The sequence below is a fragment of the Haliaeetus albicilla genome, chromosome 2 (genome assembly GCF_947461875.1).
Source record: "Haliaeetus albicilla chromosome 2, bHalAlb1.1, whole genome shotgun sequence".
Taxonomy (NCBI): Eukaryota; Metazoa; Chordata; class Aves; order Accipitriformes; family Accipitridae; genus Haliaeetus; species Haliaeetus albicilla.
Window position 1 is genome coordinate 46,362,507 of NC_091484.1, and position 11,186 is coordinate 46,373,692.

Below are 11,186 nucleotides of genomic sequence, written 5' to 3' on the forward strand. Positions count from 1 at the left end.
ACAGGTTGCTCAAAGAAGTTGTGGAATCTGCCTCCTTGGAGATATTCAAAAGCTGTTTGGACATGGTCCTGGGCAACTGGCTCTAGGTGTCCCTTCTGGAGCAGGGCATTGGACCAGATGTCCTCCAGAGGTACCTTCTAACCTCAATCATCTTGTCATTTTGTGATTCTGTCTCATCAGCAAATCTGGAAACCGACCCTGCCACTGCTCATCCTCAATCCAATGGCGCAGGAAGCCCCTTACTCTGTGCCTCACAGCTAAAGTTATTTGTGGAATAGTTTATTCACTCATTTTTATGTTGTTTTCAGGGAACAACAGGTTCTTACTTAACAGACTCCATGACTTAATGAGAAATAAATACTCTGATCCTTATATCTACTTAGATCTCTTTATGTTGCTCTGGAAATGCAGGGGTTATACATGAGCATGTGGTGCAGAAACAACTCACCTTGTCAAAGTGTTTCCTCTCATTTTTACATCTGCTGATGGCACACTAGTTTCAGTCACATATTCCTGATTTATAGTGATATTAGGGAATACAAAGTATATCTGGATGGGGCTTTTTTTATTTAACTTTAAATGTGACTAAATTTGGCTTAGTAAATTTGTGGTGTATTTCACTAGCCTTGCAGATTTTACTCTGGTGAATGTTTTCTGGTTTTTTTTTTCAAGTTGTGATGCCCTGTTTTCTTCTTTATCAATATTGTATAGATAGGGCCACGTACAAATGGCTTATCTGTCTTTGCATGCTAGGAAGATTTCAGAAAAGGCTTTGTTTAGATCCTAAACAAGTAAGAACACCTTTTGGTTGACATATTTAAATTATTTGAATGCTTGACTGGGGCAATCGCATTCTTCACTGAAAGTGCAAATATTCCTTCTATATCAGTAACCAGAATGAGGAACATTAAATAATTTGAAGCAATGCTAAAACAGATATAATATAAAAAGACAGTCTCCTGTAAACAACATAGGGTTTTTTCCTACGTTCTTCAAATTCCATATCTTGGTTTGTAATCTATATCTACAGTGAGGGGAACCATAAATGAATTACGAATGACAAGACAGTCTTACAGGGGTGATGGTTTTTCCTGAGGTACTACAACTCTGAGAAACAGCTGAAGAATAAAAAGGTGTATGTGACGTGGTAGGAGTAGGCAAAGTTAAAAACCATAATTATTCTCTAATTAAATATGCATGCAGGAGGCTTTTATTCATATCCATTCCCACAAGGTGGATTCTTGGGTGATAATTCATTGGTTCAGCTCCACCAGATTTAAAATAGATTAATGCACTCAATGCTTAATTTTAAGTCTATTTAAGTCTGTAAATGACAGAAATTTATTTGTTTGATCTAGATTGAGTTGCATTTGACCACATTAGCTGGGAACCAATTAAAATATGCTTATTTCAATGATATTTTATATTTGCCTTCCAATTCCCAAATATCATGGAGGAGTAAGCAGAAATCTATGTTGTTATTTCTAGAGTGCTATTGAAGGGAGATGAGGTACCATGGCCAGAGGGAAAATATGTTTTCTGTTTATTATGTTTAAGCAACCTCTCTTTATTTCTCCAAAATATTTTTCATAAAAGCATCTATTCTCTGAACTGTCACCATTTTTCATGTAGGCATCTTGCAGGCAAGATACATTACATTATATTTTAATTTCATTTTAAAAATAACTTTAAAATATCTTTTAAAACTACAAGTACATTTAGCATTTCATTTTCAAAAGGAAAATACTGTTTGGGGGGCATTTAATTTAGATTAAAAGTTAATTTTTGAGAAAAAATATACAGTTCAACTGCCTTAAAAATTATTCCTAATACACTTGGGACAAAAGGCTCATAATGAATGTACTAAAAGGGAAACATGCTGAAATGGCTGGCAGGTCATAAAAATGGTTTCCACTTTATTTTTTTTTTTCATGGTAGTGTTAAAGTAGTCAAAAGACGCAAAGCGAAATTAGTACTTCTGTGCGTATGGTTTAAATGGAAAGAGCCTGGAACAGCGGTGAGGGAAATCATGCTTTCGTGAGAGACAGTCTGTTCAGGCCCAGTGAAAGTAGAAATGTAAAAAGCAAATGGGAATGAAGTCTCCTAGAGATGGCTGAGATGGCCTAAGGCAGTGCTCTTTCTCCCCTACCAAAGGTCTGATGGAGGCTCTCTCTCAGAGCAGCACAGTCCCAGCTCTGAAAGAAAATGTCAGTCCCATGAAGATAACCTGCCCCATTCCATCAGAGGCTGCGGTGCTCGCAGGTGCACTTTAAGGAAGGCATGAGAGAGTCTGTGAAGGCTTTTAAAATACACATTTCTTAGAGTACTATTGTTTTATTTTAAGATGCTTTGATTTTCTCTCTACACACACAAAAAATCCCAACCCTCAAAAATAGTTATGCAGTAATAAGCAGTTTTTAAAGCAGCTTGGTGTAATTGTCATACGGAGATATAACACACAATGTCAAGAAATGTATCAGGAACATATTTTGGAGAATGAGCTTTGAAAACAAAACGCAGCTCTGTGATCACCGTTTCAAGATGGAAAGCACCAGGCAGAAGTGAAAATACTATTGCAATATAACTGTTAGAAATTATTACAAAATCAGTCTTTACTATTAGCTAGTACTCACGGTTCTGCTAGTTGGGAAGGTATGGGGTTTTTTTGGATTGCTCAGCTACAGTAATTGCTGCCAGATGGATGCAATTTTAAGATCATTATTTGTAATCCTTCTTGTGCCCTCAGTATTTTATCTTGAAACAATTGCAATTAAGATGTTCCTCAGTAGTTTTTTTGCTGAGACACATTATTTTCTTGCTCACCCAGGTTAAAATGCTACTGAATTAATCATTGTACAATTTAGCTAAGGAATATAGCTTTCTTGATACGCTGTTATTTTTAACATTTAATTAGAAAGAGTCAGAGAGCTGATTAGCAGTACAGTATGATAGCACAGATCATTAAGACTCAGATGCATACCTAAGTGCACTATCTTGTCCCACCACGTGCAGGTGGCAATTACCTGTGTAAGCAGAGCTCTCCTGGCACAAAGTGCGGCAGTACCTAAGTGAGGTGAGATTTTGACGATGGGACCTCATTTCTTTGTCAGATATGTGTGAACTGATCTGACTGAAACCCATGGGAAACACATGCACCAAGGGTAACCAGCAGTCCAGAGGACTGAAGGTGTGTCTCTAGGGATGGTTGTTTCAGATACACTTGCTCTTCACAGCTGTAAGACCAGATTTCTAACTTATAATATTATATCTACAGCATATATTCATATAAAGCCCAGATGTGATTCTATGAGGTGAAAAAAGAGCCAGGGTGCCTTTGGCTTCCTCCTGCTCTTAACACTGGCCATTTTTGCATAAACTCCCTAATCCCATGACAGTGATGTGACTGGACAACTTTCCCAGCCAGACACCAGATCGAGCTGCTGCTGCTAAACCGTCATCAATATACAGAAATTATTGACCAAAAATGGTCTCAGCGTTATAGATGGATGTAGTAGGATTTTAGTCTAGCAATATACCCTGTGTTGTTTCAGCTGTAAAAACTATTTGTAAATGTTGACCAACTAATAGCCATTACACAGCTATACCCAATTCAAATTACATTTCATTATTTCATTCACTAGAAAGATTTCTACCAACTAGACAAGGAATTGGATCAGACTATAGATCTTTGATAAAATCGTGTGTTACAGAAACTAACAATTTGCTGGGTGTAGTCCAAGAAAAACTGATTTCCAAGCATGTTGACAAATACTCTTTCAACTCTATGCCCTCTGAGCTTACCATTTTGGAGTCCTTTTTCACTTTCTCCATACAGTCTGTTTCTTATAAAAATGATTATTACTGTTTGGTAGAGAAAAAGGGTGATAGAGGCATGTACAGCTGAAGGAAAAACCCTTTGTTAACCATTATTTCCTATTTCTGCCTAACATTGAAAAAATGGGAATAATTAAAGTTTAGTCCCCACATACTTTCATTTTTATTTTGATTTCTTTATGATTTCTTTTCTGTACTCTACCTTGGGCACAGAAGTTTAACAATTGTTTTGCAGAAGTATAATGCAACAAAAGAAAACCCAATTCCAAATCTCCTCAAGTAACAACTCGGATGCCCCATGCTGAAGGACTTTGCTAGACACAATGCATCTCATCAGTGGAAAAAATTACTCAGTGGGAAATAGATTCTGATCTAATTAAAAGAGCTGGCAAAGGAGAAATAACCATGCTCCTTATTCATCTGCAAAACTATCCTAACAGGCTTCAGGTTAGGGCTTGTAATGGTTCGTCCCAGCTGTTATCTCTTTCATGACTCATCCAAAGAATATGAGCAGGCAAGAGCTGGAGCCTGGACTCTGCCTTTTTCTACAGTGTATTGGATGCCCAAAATGGGAGCAGATACTGGTCCTGAGGTTCTCGAGTGCTACTTTCTGGGTTGGCATTTTTCCTAGTTACTGCAGCAGAATAAATCCCTATCATGCATGAGTTACACAATCTGTCAGTCCACTTAAAATGTACAGGCTTGTTCTAACCCTCGTTCAGGCCATGCTCCCATTTAGGGAAAGGTGAGCTGCGTGAATCTACATGATGGAGGCTGTAATGAGTCTGATTCAGCAAAGCCCTTTAGTGCATATTTAGCTGCACATGTGTTAGGTTCATCCTCATTCAGGAGAGCGTTATTCATAAGGTGAATTTTGAACACACACTTGAGTGCTGTACTGTATGAGGGCTATTACTAAGACACCTTCTAACCTTTATTACTCAAATGTGCTGCAGGATTCTTAAAAATGATGACAGATCTATAATGTACTGAGGTTCTAGTTAGACACTCATTTCATGGCATTTTAGGTTTGAGAATGCTTTATTACAGCCTGTACTGTAAGAAAATATTTTGACTGCATTCAGATTGGAAGGGTTTAATTGAATCTCCATTTAATGGACTTCTGCGGAATATGAAACTTACTTACCCCACAAAGTGAAGGCCAGAGACTGAAAGATGGCAGAATGTCAGAAGGGTTATGTAAGTCATGCAATTCAAAGAGCACTTTAATTTACTATCCTGCAGAGACTGTTTATACATTCTGTTTATATAGCAAGACAGTAATGATGTTATCTCACTTTTACTTTGTTTTGAACATCCAAGGTTAATGTATTAAAGCAAAAAAAAGGTGACTAAGTCAGGATTTTTCCTGGGCATTACATTGAATGAATTCTATGGAATAAAGATTTGTGTTCCTCTCTTTATTTCAGATCAGTATGCTTAGTGTTAATCCCAACCAGCAGGGTAAATGGGTGAAGACTTCTTACAAGCAGAGACAACATAAATGTCATTTGAAAACTGCTCAGTTTATTTCAGAGGACAAGATGAAAATGAGATGTGTTCAGAAGATGTCAGTGAGATCCTTGTGGCATAGCTGGTGCTAGGAACTGTATCTGGTAACTTTTGTATGCTTGCACCTAGTATGGTAGTCCATACTTAAACTGCAATAGCTTCAAGACTGTAGGCAGATTTCAGAAATTGTCTGAAGAAAATGCTCACTGTCTCAGTAGATTTAATGATTACTGAGTAGAGTATAAGAAAGCACTGCATAGCAATGGCTTTTTAAATTTGTAGAGCTGCTATAAGCATGCTATATACCTCTACAAAACCTCTCCATAGCTTCACAGCTTCAGGAGTGGAGCTATGAGATGTACTATAGAGCTATGGAATAACTTGTCTAGTAGTTCAGAGTGAGAGTGAGAAATTCAAAGTGCCTCTATTTAGTGTATTACTGCAGATGACCTTCTTGGCAATCATCTAGGCAAAGGTCCTAGATAGAACTTTTCTTTCTAACTTAGATCAAGAGGTAGTGTGAAAATCATCCTGTCCTGTCCTGATTTCTTCAGAGCATCCTCTCCTACTAAGGAACCTTAAGAGGTGCTAAGATGTGGATTGTAATTATACACATCAGACAGAGAGAAGCTGGAGATTTCGACAAGGACTCACTCCTTCAGTATAAGACCCCATCCCAGCCTCAGTTTCTCATAAACAACATACATAATGCTTAAGTCATCACTTTGCTCAGGGGAGATTATTTGGTCAGACAAGGGACTTAATGGATCAACATGAATCTCTGTTCCTGCTGATGCACAGGTTAGAGTATGCAAAGCAGTTTTTGCCCCAACACTTTTTAAGTCACAGCCCCTTGGCACCAAAACAAAAAGTCCTCAACAAGGTTCTTCTTAATTTTCTATGCCACGCTACTTATACTTTTCCCTTCTTGTGGAAGGAATGGCATTATGTGACCCTTCTCTTCCACTCACATATTCAAGATATTCATGTGTAAGGGCTTGGGTTTGTAGCAAGTCCGTGCATACTTGCAAGGATAAACAAGTGACAAGACCCCGCATTACTTTCTAAACACTCTCACTTGCCATCCCCTTCACGTCCTACTGAACTGTCCCATCTTCTCTCTCACAGCCCTAGCCCACCAAAGTAACCACAGATTCCTCCTAAATTCCTTTACCCCCAGGAGCACTGCTGACACTTCCCAGCCCTGTCAGTCCCCACTAATCCCTCTCCATTCTCCTCCTCACCCTTTTCCAACAAGCTACGCTGTCATCATCACAAAATTGCATTTGCTATCCCCAAAATAAGGACAAAAGTGGGTAGAAGAATGTAACACTTGCCTAGATTGTTAAGAAGACAAGTATTGGCTTTGTTTTCCATCCTCATGGAAACAAACGCAACAGGTTCCATCAAAATGTTCTCCCCCTCCGGCTTTTAGCATAAAACAACAGCTCGTCTCAGAATGATAAGTTTCTGGCCTCCGGTCTTGTCAGTCCTGAGCCCTCTTTGCATCTGACCCCCAAAAGCAGATAGCTCCAAGCCTTTTTTCTCCATGGTAGGGAGAACTTTTTCTTCATTTTTCTTTAATCCTGAATCCCATGGAAATGTCATGTCAAGACCATTTTTCCGTACATCTAGATCTTACTCGGCAGGGTACAATCCTAGACAGATACCATCTCCAGAAACCCCCCCTTTAACAGCTTAAATCACTTCCTCCTACTAAGCAGGGAGAGCTCCTTCTCAAAGGAAATTGTGCTAACAGGCCATCACCGGCCCTAACCACTTTGGAAAGTGTCTACAGTTGAACTCTCCTATGTCCCTAGTAAACAGCCTGTCCATCCTGTGAAAGAAGGTAAATATTTTAATGATCGTCTGATAAATATATAATTACTTCATACACAGTGTTTGACCATACAGTTCAAAACAGTTCCTAGAGCAACCAGTTTTCCATTCTGCCTCAGATTCCCTAGTGGGTGGCATTTCCTTTTAGTGAATCAGAGTTGATAGGTCTACAAAACTCATCCTGTGAGTTACCGAATGTCATTTCATCTAATTTATATCCCCCGGATCTCTGTGACAGCTTGTTTAGCATGGCACTACTGCACCAAGAAATGCACAGGAACTGTTTTACAAGTATCAAATTCATGTTAGTAACGGAGGAGTACTTGTTTTCATTGGACATTTCAGTGCTGTATATTATACTCATGAACAGAACTGCTGGGTGAACATGGATCTGCAGATGTGTCCCAGGGTCTTCACTGGCAAGGAATTATCTGCTGTAGAGGCGGGGAATCACAGTTCCTGTCTTTTTGGATGATCATCCTTTCCTGCAGTTTCCACAGAAACCATATTAGTGTAGAGTGTTTATTTAACAGGACATTGATGTTGGATGAAAGAGACCTTCTCAGTTCAGCTACAGACTTTATGTACGATGTTAGACAAGTCACTTTAAAGATTCTGTGATTCATAACCTCGTCTGTAACATGGGCATAAGTAATTTCACATGGACTCTTAATTAATGTTTTGATAAATAGCAGGAGACTGAAGGAGAATCCTTCTCCCATCTGATCAAGCTAGTAAAAGGTGCCTTGAGGGGAACAGACTTTCTTACAGTTCTAGACAAAAGGGCATAGTTAAGAATAAATCCAAGGAAAAATAATTTATACCCACTTTTAACTTGGGCTATATAGAGTCCATCCAATTTTCACTACCCAAGCCAAAGCTGAGAACATGTGAAATTTTCCATCCAACATCAATGACTGTCACAAATCCTCTAGCTTCTCTTGAATGAAAACATATGCCAACTAGTTTTAGAATATGTCATCAGGTTTTTTGTGTGTTATAAGCCAATGCCTTAATGACTTGGTCCAAGAAAAACGACTGAGACCTAAGAACCTTAACAGCCACATAAGTGCCACAGATCTCAGCTTTGCTGGGGATGAGCTACTCATTCAGCAGAAAGTTTGTCTGAGTATTGAATTTTAAACAGACAAAATCAATGATAGTCCCTTATCCTCTCCCATACAAGATTCTGATGGGGTTTGCTTCCCATTTTAAAACATTAGTGCATGCTAATTTAGAGTATGAACAAACTAAGGAGTAAAATGTACTAAGAGCTGATTTTGCACAAAAAAAGAGGGAATGTTCTAAAGGCTGTTTTGTACACATTTTGATAGATAGGATGCAATTGATACAGCTGGTTTTAGAATGAAATCAATAGGCATCTCTTTGTAGAACCCAAGGCACTGTATCACTGCAAACACTTAAAAGGCATTTGTTAGAGTGCTGCTTTCCATTGCTTTCTCTTCAGTCAAACTTAGTTGAGGGGTGACAAAACAGTGTGAAGAGATGGAATCTGCAAAGTAAGGTGAAGGCAGGTGCCTGTGAAAAGAAGAAGGCTTGCAAGCTGCCCTTGAGGCTGAATTTTTCCATTTCCTAAAGAATGTCCTGGTAGATGTCATTTAGTCTACGTTATTTATTCCAAGATAGCTCAACAGATATTCCTTGGGACTGGCTAGAAAATAAATCCACAAGGTAAAAGAGTAATCCATCTTCCAAGATCATGCAAATTTCTGTTTATTTGCCCAAGACTGCTACCTTATACCTGCATATTAGTAACACCTATGTTTAGGGAGTGAGTACCTCCTCTCTTGGAACTGCACCAACTTACTTCTCATCTTCTAAGCAGCCATAGGATGGCTGTACAGTTTCCATTTTATTCATAATTTACCTAGGCTGAATTGGATTCAATGGCCTGAATTCTGATTTAATGCTATAGGCCCAGTTCTTATTCACAATAAAGATCTTTACAGTGTTGTTTTAGAGATGCATGGAATTAGGGAATAAATAAATTCAACCACTTTAACAGTATGTATTCAGCTATGAATGCATGCTCAAAAGTGTTACATAGAACTGGTCATTTCCAGTGGAGAAGGTATCACCTTCTCAGTGTCTCTCCTTTTGGTCATCAGAGGTGTGTAAGAGGGACTTAGCATAAACAAATCTTTGTAGTCTGATTTCTATTTCTTCATTGCCAGTACTATGTCATTCAATTACCCTTCATCCCACCGCGTGACTAGAATTTTTTTTGTCATGAACCATTTTTAAAGTCTCCAATGATAAAAAAGGGGAAAAAAAAATTCCTTCAAAGAAGTCAAGAAGAGTAAGATTGATGACTTTTGTTCATGAATCCAACATTTTAAATTAAAAAATCCAATGCCCTCATGACTCTAGTTAATTGTACTTTGGAGATGGGATTTCAGTATTTAACTTTCTGCAGTCATAATGAAAACTTGCCTGTACATTGAATGATTTTTTATTTTTTTCCCCTAGTATTTCGTCATAATCATTTTGTTATGGGAATCACAAATACAGGAAACGTTTCAAAACCAGCCAGCTGAGACAGCAAGCAGTTAAATAACTCTGGAAAAGAGTGCCTTAATGCTGCAAAGATGTTAGCATGTGCTGAAATGTATGCATGAATAGTCCCATGTGTAAAGTTAATTGCCTAGATCAGCACATAATGATGATGCAGCACCATAGTACAAATAAACTAAAGTGATTACATGGACAAAGACTGTATCTTTTAATTTTAAAAATATAATGATTAGAATATTACATTTCCTTCCTGTCTTTATTTGAAAGGGTGCAAGCCAGAGATAACTCACGCAGCTCCTCCTGGGCAGTCTTATTTACTCTGACTGAGGTCTTGCTTAGCTCTTCACGTCTCTGCAGCCTGCAGATTAGAAAGCAGGCACCCAGAGCACTTCCTCTCCTGCCATTGGACTCCAGTTTTATATCCCTGTTTTAATAACTGTCGCATGAAGTGATCTCCATCTAGGACGCACTTTTCACAAGGTCTTTTTCCCACCATCTTTCTGATAGCTTATTATGACTGAAGTGGAAATGTTACATAAAACAAGCTGTTTATGGAAATCTTATTTCTGTCACATGAGCTCTACCCTGATATGATAGGCGCTCTATTTGGCTGCAAGTATTAAATATATTAATTATATCTGTCATTATGCAATTCCCCTTTTACCACCACTGGTTTTTATACTCCTGGTAAAATATACTCCGAGCAGTAAAATCATTGCACCTTAGCACACTTTAACGTTCATAACAATCTGACATAATAAGGATACTGTCATTGCAGAAACACCTTCCTACACCCATGTGGGTACTTGAAAAATCTGTGCTTTCTCCATCCTCCTACATAAATATAGTAGCTTAGGAACTTTTCTGCTGTGCCTTGATTTTTAATGATAAGAGATGTCAGGTACCATTTAAAACATAAGAGATGAAAAGGGGACAATTCAGCTTTAACTATAATGCAGCTTTCCTTCAGATGTAGTCACCTGTTCTGCTTCTGTGAAGTGGGAAAAGTGTGAGGAAATATGAAACAGATGAAGTTTTAAACTAGAAAGCATTAAGATCCTGTCTCAGGACCCTTTTCTTCCACTCCTGGATACCTAAAGAACATGAACAGCTTAAGGTGACAGACTTTGATGCCAGTCTAACTCCACTCACAGCAATTAAGTATGCAAGACTTCTACAAATGAGATCTAAACTCTGGCCTGTAATGGCGGACCTAATCTTCTCAAGCATATGTAATAACTACGTACAGCTGGTTCTCTTGCACTTTAGCAAGTGCTTATGACAGTGGTTCCATGGCTGCCTTCTCAAAACACAAGACACAGGTTTTGGAGCCCAAAGAAAAAGTTCAGTCAGGACCTTGCTAATCTTATGCTCTTGCCTCCAAATTGCACCATCAAAATAATGGCTCAGTCTAGACTGCCCTTCAGGATGCTGACGCCTGAGTGTAGTAGGATTTCTACACAGGT